Source organism: Crocodylus porosus, unplaced genomic scaffold, assembly GCF_001723895.1.
Source record: "Crocodylus porosus isolate Cpor-Errol unplaced genomic scaffold, CroPor_comp1, whole genome shotgun sequence".
NCBI lineage: Eukaryota > Metazoa > Chordata > Crocodylia > Crocodylidae > Crocodylus > Crocodylus porosus.
The window spans coordinates 197941491-197952608 of record NW_017728906.1 but is presented as its reverse complement, the minus strand read 5'-3'; the positions used below and the strand labels follow the sequence as shown (position 1 = coordinate 197952608).

Here is an 11118-nt window from a genome sequence, read left to right as displayed (position 1 = left end):
GCAAATAAATAAAACAGCATCTGTGTTTCGAAACCCAACACTTCTGGGAGCGCCTTAGGCCCCTGCTTGCACAGGGTGGGGTGACAAGTGTTAATGAGCTCATGTTTGCAAAATGCTTTGAGAAGGAAAAGTGCAGGGCAAGTTTCTATGGAAACTTCTTCCCAGAGAAGTGTCCGTAGAAAGCCAGGCCCAAGCAGATCCATAGAAGAGCCAGATCCTCAATGGGGAAACGATGAGAGCGCCCTACATTTACAAGTTTCATGCTAGCAATACCAATACAGAACAAGGAGTTGGGGGTTTAGATATTCCCTCCAAAGAGATAAGGGTGTATTTGAAGTCAGGCATCCCTTCCTAGAGACAGTCTGACTCCCTTTGGCAGCAAGATGCACAGCAGGTTGCTTTGTTCGTGCTGCTTTACTGAACTGAGTCACGACGAGGTTTCCCTTAGGAGGAAGACCTTGGGCCCACCTTCTGGCTGCCCTTCTGGATTCGCACCTGCGCGACTCACACCAGAGACAAGACCTTCGTATTAGAGAGCGGGGACTAAGCAAGCCAGAAATAGACCCAGCTGGTCCTATAGATCCAGAAATGGGTTGGCAACAAAGACATTTGGACAAAGTCTGCGCCTTTCATTACATCTCTCAGTGTTAGGTATTAACCAATCTCCATTACCGCAGCATATGGACACCTGCAACATACTTCACTATTGCAATGTACCTGACTATGCCCCAAGAGTTGCGGCAGTATTATTATACCCATTTTACAGGTACTGAGAAAGAAAGGGACAAAGAACCAGAATCACAGTGGTATTAGGCGCCTTGATCCTATTTAGGTACTTCATTTACCATTGAAATCAATGGGTGAACCAAGGTCTATATGACTTCCTAAAGTCCCTGTGGCAGAGTAGGAGTTGAATCCACATCATTTCATGAGCCCAGCGTCTCTTCTCTCATTGAAACCTTTTCTATGGCCCAGATCAAAATACCTCTGAAGTCAAAGGAAAGACTCCCATGGACCTTGAATCAGGTCCTTCTGCTACCCACCCTCATTTTGGAGGGAATGAGAATCTTAAGGAGAAAAAAGTCCTTTTAATGAGGCTGGTTTCTCAACTTTAGCCTGCTACTATTACCAGAACTGTACTAAACTCCATCTGCAATAGCGATCTGGGTGATTCTTCTTTCCCTACATCTGCAAGGAGAGGTGTCTGTGAGCCAAATGATTGCTCTTGGTATCATAAAAACTTGCAACTGGAAAGAAGAGCCTGACTGTCTCAGACAATAAAAACTCTGGAAAGACAAGAAAATAAGAGACTCCCACAGCAGGCAGGGCTTCAAAATCTCTCTGGAGCTTTGCCCCATGATAAGCCAATTCTCCAAAATTAACACAAGTGCTTCCCTGCTGGGTAGTAATTAAAAAATCCCACCAAGCACATGGAAGCAAAACTCTACCTGAAATAATACAGGTGCCTTCGGAGGAACGAGCAAGCACATAGCACTGAGTGCACTTCCCCCCGGGAACCCATCTGTTGAGGGCAGAGAAAGAGGAAAAAAACCTCATGGTCCCATACCGTGCAGCAAACTAAGGGATGTCTAGTGAATGTTGATGCCTTGGAGTGCTTGAAGGCTTTGTTGCACTACACTAATCATTTGCTTGGGTGTGTAACCAGGGCCCCTTCCACCCTGTTACTTGAGGGGAAGGGAAAGCAGAGGGGGTGCAGCCTCACTTAAAACCACATGTATACATGCCCAAGATGGACAAAATAAATAACATCCTCACAGCACTAGAGACTTAGAAACTCTCTACATATATGTAATACACATACATGGAGGTTTTGATGCAGTATAGGAGGCTTATTGGTATATATAAGCACAGCTAGAAATGCAAGGTATAGATTAACTGGGTGATTGGTCAAGGAGTCTGGGACTGGGATGGCGAACGCAATGGGTGAAGACTAAAACTGGCTAGGTGAGAAGCCTAGGATTTCAGGGAGGAGTTATGGTGGGATTAAAGAAGGGAGATTAGAACAAGGAGTTAAAGGTGGGGGTGAGACAGGATTAGGCTGGAGGGGATGGGACAGATGAGCCAAGCTTTGGGGTTGTAGGCACATGGCCTGCGTCCACTGCAGCACAGTCCCCTCCAGAGCGAGGACATGACTCTAGGATCCCTGTTTGTCATCCTTCCTCTGCAAATCCCTATGAAAGCCACTAGAAAAGCATATCTGCCTACACAACCAACCTAAGAATTTGTTCCCGTTTGATTTTATGATGATTAGAGCCCCTCTCTCAGTCTGTTGTAGCTGGGTCTAAACTGAGCTCAGAAATTAAGTTGCAGTTTGGAATCAAAACTGCAGGGAGAGGTTTGGAACAGAGGCTCGAAATCCAAGTCTAATGCTGGCATTTCTCCTGCAGTGCACTTCTAACTATGAACTTTGCTGGAAAACAGGAATTTTCTGCTGTAGCAAAACTCAAGAATAAGCTACATCCTAAAGCAATGAGGAACAGTGTTGGGTTGGAAAGTCTTAAGTGAAGGGTTATAAAATTGAGAGACTGAGAGAACAGTTATAAGGCAGGAAATGAGTGAAAGGGGAAAGAGAATATAAAGAGGCCCGAAAACTGGACTGGGAATATATTGCAAGAAATATGGTAACCACAATCCAAAGGAAAATCAGACATTTGGGTTCTATTTTTTGGGTCTTCCTGGGGCCTGATGGGGACCTTGGACACAACCTGTCACCTCTGTATGCCTCATTTTCCTGTCTGTAAATGGGGGTGAATCCTGGTAAAATGCTCAAGCATATAGGAATAAAAAATACTGCTGTGTAAGATCTGGGTAGTATTGTCAGCCTGCAAAGCGCAAGGGACAGAGTAGAGCTGAAAGAGTCCATCACTGTGATTTCATTTGTTTCTTAGGGGTCTGCGCAATTTAACCTGACTTTTCTTGTCTTTTTGCTCCCTCCACAAGTCAGCAAAGAAAAACCTTCCAGCCAAAAAGCAGCCTCTCCCCGATCCAGCATTCGACTGGATATGACTTGGTTTTGGCTCAGATTTTTGGCTGATATTCCACTGTCTAGACAAGGCAGTGCTACTTTCAGCCTGAGGAGTGATTTTTCCTGCGTCTTCCTGTGCGTGGTGCTTTCTTAGCCAGAAGCACTGACATCCACAGCATGGAAACCCAAGAGAAGTATCTGTTATACAATAGGGAGCAAGCTTACAGCTATTGGCAGGGGGGTGGCTTAACAAGGTGCCGGTAGATAAGACATTACCAGCTCTAGATTCACAGAGTCTCATTGTACCCTTCCAGCACCTTTATACTTGTGCAGCCCCGTTGATCTCCGTGCAAGGGGGGCATGGCATGCAGCTGAGCGGAGGGGTGGCGTGCAGCCACAGGGCATGATGCAGGGAGCAGCTAGGGCGCAGGCAGCACCCACTGGTTGTGTCCGCGTGGCATGGGGAGTGGCCCTGGGGTGTGGTGTGGGGCACGTGGGGGGGCATGTTGCACGGCTGTGTGGGGGGGTGGCGTGCAGCCACAGGGCATGGTGCAGGGAGCAGCTAGGGCGCAGGCAGCACCCACTGGTTGTGTCCGTGTGGCATGGGGAGCGGCCCTGGGGTGTGGTGTGGGGCACGTGGGGGGCGTGTTGCACGGCTGTGTGGGGGGGTGGTGTGCAGCCACAGGGCATGGTGCAGGGAGCAGCTAGGGCGCAGGCAGCACCCACTGGTTGTGTCCGCGTGGCATGGGGAGCGGCCCTGGGGTGTGGTGTGGGGCACGTGGGGGGTGTGTTGCACGGCTGTGTGGGGGGGTGGCGCGCAGCCACAGGGCATGGTGTAGGCAGCAGCCCCAGGGTGTGGTGCTGGGAGGCTACAAGGAGGAGAGCACCTGCTGCTGCGGCTGCATGGCATGGGGAGCGGCCCCGGGGTGTGGCATGGAGCACATGGGGAGCATGGCGTATGGGCATGTGCAGAGGTGGGTGGCGTGTGACTGTGGGGAGTGGTGCGGGGAGCAGCCACGGGCAGGGAAAGCTCCTGCCAGCTGCTGCTGCATGGTGTATGGCACGGCCCTGGGATGTGGCATAGCGTGCACTGAGAGCGTGGCACACGGGCGAGGAGGGCACAACATGCAGCCGCAGGGTTCTGCGCAGGAAGCGGGCACAGGGGGTGTGCCCTGCCCCACAGACGTGTGCTGCAGCCAGCGGGTGCTGCCCATGCCCCCTGTGCCCGCTCCCCACATGGCACCCGGGGGCTGCGTGCCATGCCCCACGCCACAGCCCGGGACCGCTCGGCACACCACACCCCACAGTGGGGAGCACAGCCTGGCCCCAACCACCTCCGTCCTCACCTCCGTCCGTGTATCTCTCCATGTGTAACGCTCCGGACGGCGCGTGCACAGCTGGCCCGGAGCATTACGGACAGACAGACACAGGCAGAAGAGGTCAGGCATTTATGATATTAGAATTATAATGTAGAGTCACAGAGGTACAGACCACTATAACAAACTTAAGACGGGAGATGCGACCCCAAAAGTATGTGAGAACTACTGACTCTACCTATCTATCCATCTGTCCGTCCATCCAGCTTCATGCTGCTGCCCATCTGAATGCTTTCCATGTGAAATCAGTGGTGACAACCACGTCCCTAGTGGACTTCATGGAGTTTCTGATGCTCCTCTGTTTCTGGGGTCAAAACGTGACACGGGGAGAAAGATACTTTTGTAGAGAACAGAGGTTGTTTGCTCTCGACAACCTAAGTACGTAGTTTTCAACCACTTTTTTCACTTAAGGACAATTTTGAAAGGAGGTGAGGAACCCTTTGAATTGTAAGTGTGGCTAGTCACATACTTTTGATTCATCATCATCATCTTTCGTGGACCCTTTGGACATAGTTGGTGGACCCCAAGAGTCCACGGACCACAAGTTGAAATCCACTGACCTAAGTGGATCCAGGGGGGTGTGGGAACGGTGGCTGGTGCTGCAGAGGTGGCTGCATTTGAGAGGAGGGGAGGGGACATGCCACTGAGCATACTGGGGAAAGCAGTAGGTGGGCAAATACTTACCTGTTTTGGGGGCTTTAAAAAAAGTCCCCATTTGCTGTTCCTGCGACATGGTCCCAAGGAGGTTGTGATCCCACCATCGCACCCCTGCCCGGCAAGGAGCACTGCCGAATGATGCATTGGGGTCCTCTGCAGCAGAGATGGGAGATGGGCTTTAATACTGAGTAGCCTGGTGGACACCAAGTCTGAATTTGCCATCTGGGGAGAGGTGTCAGAATAGCTTCACCTACAAAGAGGTGTAGGGCTGTCTTAAAAAGACACTGGCTCCCTGTCTGAATAATTATGCGGCCAAGACAGCCACATGTTTGAACACCCGGAGACAAACCAAAATGAACCCAGGGTGCTTAGTTCCACACTGAGAAGTAGACTAAGCTTCCTCCTTGGAGATGACAGGGTCTGATGGTTAGGAGACTGCTCTGCCATAGGCTTCCTGCATGACCCTGGGTGAATCCCTTTGCCTCTGCCACAGCTCCCTATCCGAAAAGTGAGCATAATAGTTGCCCCCTTGTACCATGGAAATGCTGGGGGGATAAATTCATTAAGCAGGGAGGTTTTCGGATAAATTCCCTGGGTGATGGAGGCTGTAAGTACATACGGCGCATGAGTCAAATGCCCTGTCTGAGTGGGGATGGGTTGGCATAGGCTCTGCTACTTACTTCCCAGCTCTGATGCTATTATACACAGGCACAAACTGAGTCTTGGAGCACCTACAGGCAGGCCCCCCCATATCCTGTCCTTCACACTTTGCTCCCCTGCTGCCATCCTGAGGACCTCACCATGGGCTCTGGTGCACAAGGAATGGAGCATCAGGGCTTTGGGGCACAATTTTAGGCCTCAAGTCAGTTATGAAGACTGTAGAGGCACACAAGTCATGCACAGATCACCTGCTGGGATCCATTTCATAGTTTCAGAGTTATAGTTTCATAGTCATTAGGGTCGGCGTTTCAATCCGCAGTAGCCCCATCCATCTCAATATAGTTGCTTCTGCAGGGAAATGGAGCTGGATTTGGCTTTACATCTGTGAAAGGTCTTGAAGAGCTGAGATTGTCAAAGGCCACCTTGGTATCTGGGCAGCCAAGGTCCCATTTGTGTTAATAGAAATCAGGCACCCAGATCCCACAGGCAGCTTTGAAAACCTTGGGCGTAAGTGCTTGGAACGGAAGCAGAACGATTATTGCTCGACCTGTTTCAACTTCCCGTGAGCCACAATCGCCATCATGCCCCTGTTGGCAGTCGAGCAGCTCAGGCAACCCACCCCGGCTTTGTTCGACCTTCCTCTATACAAATTACTGCTCTATCTGAATGCTCACTTGTATCTCCCAGCGTTGCTTCATACCTGGGTCTGCCTCTCTGATAGTTGCTTTTTAAAAAGTCAATTTAGGGAATAAGTTACAGCCCAAAACATGATTCTGCTTGCTTTATAAGCTTATGTTGGGAAAGAGTGAGGCTTGGAGCTAGTGAGTCTGAACAGAGCATAGTCTGGTTTGTGTCAGCCTTTCTCCCAGATGTATTTATAGACTAGGTAGATAGATAACTGCCTCAATAGCTGTAAGCAAAGGGTAATTATTAACGGGTCCCACGGGGGTCTGTTTGGGGCCTGGCGTTGTCCAACATGTTTATTAACAATTTGGATGCTGGTGTGGAAAGCTTTCTAAGCAAGCTTGCAGACAACACAAAATTGGGAAGGACTGTGAACACATCAGAGGATGTGAGCGCAATTCAGAAGGATCTCAGCAGAGTGGAAAGTTGGGCTAGAGCTAGCAGGATGAAGCTCAGTGCAACAAATGCAAGAGGCTACACCTGCGGAGGAATAATCAAGAGCAGAAAGACAAAATGGGGGACACCTGGCTGGATGGCAGCTCTGTGGGAAAGGAGGTGGGAGTCTTGGTAGATCACAGACTCAGCATGAGTCTGCAGTGTGATGCAGCCGCACACAAGGCCAATGCGGTTTTGGAGAAGCATTAGGTACGAGACTCGGGAGGCAATAGTGCCTCTACTTGGCACTGGTTAGGCCTCATCTGGAGCGCTGTGTGCGGTCCTGGGCTCCACATTTTAAAAAGGATGTGGGGAAGTTAGAGAGGGTCCAGAGTCAGGCAACAAAATGATCAAGGGCTTGGAAAGCAAGTCATGAGAGGCAAGGCTGAAGGAGCTAGGCATGTTCAGCTTGTGGAAAGGGTCTTCAAATACCTAAAGGACTGCCATTAAGAAGAGGGAAAGCACCTTTTCTCTCTTGCTGCAGAGAGAAAGATTTAGGCCAATGGCTTGAAGTTGCAGCAAAGTAAGTTCAGATTGGATATCTGGATAAACTTCTTCGCAGTGAGGCAGTGGAGTAGACACTTGGGGCAGCTGTGGACTTCCCGTCTCTGGAGGTGTTCAGGAAGAGGTTGGACAGCCCCTGGTCAGGGAATGATCTAGGTGTGGTGATGCCTGTGCCCTACCATGGTATTTCCCACGCGTCTAAGCTTTGCTGGTTGTTCCCCTCCCCACTTCTTTTCTGCTGTATGTGCCAGGATGTGTTTAAACCTCCCCAGAGTCATTGGGTGTTGGCTACAGCTAAGGCCGGGGACTTCAACTGGGCTGGGCTGATTCCCTTGGTAGGAGCAAAGCCAGAGGTTCCTGCATAGAGGGGCTTGCTGTTCTGCTCAGGATGAGACCAATAGCTGTATTTGGGGTCAGGAAGGAATTTTACCCCATGGACAGACTGATATGGGGGGTGGGGAGGGTTGCCTTCCTCTGTAGCAGGGGAGTAGCTTTCTACCTGGGATCTCTTGAGCATATATTGACAGGATTTTATACAAACGAGACATCGGCTACTGTGGTTCCCCTGCTTTACCTGTGGCAGCTTAGGGTGTTAGGCAGGGTTGACAGCAGTCTTATGTAGAGTTTAGATTACAGGTGTATAGGATGGGCTGGATAGGGATGATCCTGCCTCCGGCTCTCTTCTCTATGACTCCACTCAGCACTTCACTCCATTGCTGAAGGAGGGAGTGGAAGGGGATGCCCAGGAGGGGTACTGCAGCTCTAAGAAGAACTTAGTGCGTGTGTTGCTATCTCCTCAGATGGCATTGGGTTTTGTTGGTTATTATTTACATCAGGGCAGCTTGTCTTTAACAAACTCTATTCCAGCTAGAAGGCCGAAGTGAAATTCTGTTCCATGCCGGGACTGTTTTATTGCGCATTAAGCATCATGTAAAAGCATGACATTATGCTACTGCACAGTAAAATAGTCTACTGCGCATGCAGCATTAATAAAAAGTGTGCAAATGCGGTACCCCACATTAGCACAGCCGAATGCACATTAACTTAGTACCTCACATTGGAGGTACTAAATTTAAGGTGCATTAGAAAAGGTGCATTGATGCACGTGTAGACGCCCCCGCCGTGTCTCTGAAAAGCGGACAGTTCAAAAGGTGGGTGGGTGTTCCTCCTCGTCGCTGCTTTTCTGTGACTCAGCCTCAAGGGCCAGAGGACAGCGTATTGCATAATTCATGAATGGATTCTCTGAACTTGAACCTGATAAAATGGAGTTGCACTTAGGTGTCTGAGTCCTTCAGAAATAGAAGTGAGAAGGATTGCGCTGAATATAAAATGCTGTGCTAGGGCACCAAATGCATCTAGAAGGAACTGATCTCAGAACAGGCCACACAAAAATATCAGAGTCTCTTTGGGCACCTCTATGCAAGAGAGGAGGAATCTGCTTTCAAATCTGACCAGTCCAAGCTTGTTAGCCACGGAAGGAAAAGAGACTGGGGTGGATCTGTGGATACCCATCTCAAGCAGGCTATGACCTGGCGTTCCTGTTACCTGGGTAAGACTGACCGGCATAACAAGTCATGACTTCTGAAATACAGGGACAGAAAATGCACAGCAAACCAAACTGATTTGCATGGATTTCAACCCAGGCCAGGCGAACAGACGTGGAATTCAAATAATGACTAAATGTATGAAGCATATCGCAAGCAGGAATGTTAGAAATGTGTTTGCTCCAGGACAGAATGAGCTAGGAACCAAGGAATTAAGGAAGTTACAGATTTCCCTTGCTGCCATCCAGGAGACACGTTGGCAGGGTACAGGAAAGAAATAACACTGTTTTTTATTGTTTTGTCCAGACATTTAAGCAGACCAGCAAAATATAGAGATGCAATTGCTATAGCCATGGAAAGGATTGTTGTCTCAAGGAACGGCTGGAAACACCTGTCTGAACAGATTGCCATAACTGAGGCTTCCTCCTGCCTACAAGAAACTGCGCATAACTGCAGTCTGCTGTTTTCTGACAACAGACGCAGCAGAAGAGGAGGAGGAGGAGGATGGTTTGGATCAACAGTTGGATAACATTGTAGATGAGGCTCCAAGTTTTGATGCCACACTGGTAATGGGAGACACGAATGCAAAGGCTGGAAATGAACATAGTAAAGAAATGGCAAGTTTTGGGCTGCACGGTATTGGGATGGCAAATCTCAATGGGGCAGGGTAAGAACTTACTGTGAGATGCACAGTCTGATTTGTCCGCCTGCAGCAGGGGGTTGAACTAGATGACCTTTTGAGATCCCTTCCTGGGAATATTGGGAGCACTTGGCTTCCTTACAAAGATCTGCCCAAGGTTATGTGGCGTTCCCCAGACAGGCACATGAAAACCCAGATTGACCACTTAGTAGCAAGATGAGCTATATAGCAGTGATCGTGAACTATGTATAGGAAGAGTTAATACTGCTGGAATAAGTCATGATTCCTCCTTATCGACAATATCATTTTCCGTATTCAAGGCTAAGAAGCACTCAATAGTCAAGGCTGAGAAAAAGGCAGATGCAAGCGGGACCGCATATAATGTTGATAAGTTAAAGGATCGCACACAAGGTGATATTGGAGGGTATTGAACATAACAATGAAGAAATTTTGCTACTAACCAGATGGGAAATTTATAAGGATGGATCCAGGCTGGACCCACAAGGAGCCCCGTGGTCTGGGGCACAAGATGAGTTTGACACCCCTGCAGTACAGAATACATTGGAAAGTGTTGGCAAACAAGGAAAAGCCGGGCAAGCAGCCAAACAGGAACGTTACAGGAAAAGCGTGACCCAGCCAAGACTGCTGGAAACATGGTAGTAAAGATATAAATGGAGGAAAAGCAAGAAAAAGAAAGACAGGTACAATTCCAGGTTGTTGGGGAAGTTGCGATGTGGTTGCAATGATGACACAAAGTCTTACTTTTTTATTATCCACAATGTGGAATCATAGAGGTACAGACCAGTATAACACAGCTGATGAAGGGATTCCTCAGTGTGCAAAGCTGTGGAAAAACCGCCAAAGCTGGACAAAGCAAAGCATTTGGAAACAAGAGGCTCAAAAGCTAGAGGAGTCAGCATGAAGATATGAGACCAGTCTACAAAAAGGTCACATTGTGTGGAGCCACAATCTGGCCAATGATGCAAGCAGTGACCCAAAGTAACTGAGTATCTATCACCACTGAACTGCCAGTAGAAGAAGAAACTGAGCAGTGAAATAGCTAAAGAATAAGCTTCAGGAATAGGCCAAATATATCTATATATCTCTCTGTATATCTATATAGAGATATGTATAGAGAGAGAGAGAGAGATGGCCTATTGTATTTTTATATATGTGTATGTATGTATGTATGCACACACACACACGTATATACATAACCAGCTCTGGATTGGCCAGATGTGGCCTTAAACCTCAGCCCAGGCTCACAGGGATCCTCTGAGCCAGGAGAGAGGTCAGCCAGGGCCCCTGGGAGCCCAGTAGCCTCTGCAGCCAGCAGCACGATTGTCCTTGTCCTGGCCACCTCTGTGCCACGTGTGACCAGCTGCTTCTAGAGCAGAGAGGCCGTGGTGCGTCCCATCGTCTCACCAGTCAGCCACGTCTCTGTGGCGCAATGGGTTAGCGCATTCGGCTGTTAACTGAAAGGTTGGTGGTTCGAGCCCACCCAGGGACGAATGTGATATTTTATGATGTGGACATTGGAGTCAGGAGTGGACTGGCCAAGTTTGCTGATGACACCAAACTTTGCGGCAAAGCATCCACGCCAGAAGATAGGCGTGTGATCCAGGCTGACCT

At 49.0% G+C, this 11118-nt stretch overlaps 1 long non-coding RNA gene and 1 other non-coding gene across 2 annotated transcripts; one reads left to right on the top strand and one right to left on the bottom strand.

Moving 5' to 3' along the window:
- Window positions 1-1839: 1839 nt before the first annotated feature.
- LOC109306844 lies at window positions 1840-5081 on the bottom strand. Its single transcript, XR_002100126.1, has 3 exons — window positions 5047-5081; window positions 4541-4666; window positions 1840-3184 (listed from the first exon to the last, which is right to left on the bottom strand). It is a non-coding gene; the product is annotated as an uncharacterized LOC109306844 (long non-coding RNA).
- Window positions 5082-10922: 5841 nt separating this feature from the next.
- Window positions 10923-10996, top strand: TRNAN-GUU. The gene has a single exon. It is a non-coding gene; the product is annotated as a tRNA-Asn (tRNA).
- The last annotated feature ends 122 nt before the right edge of the window (window positions 10997-11118 follow it).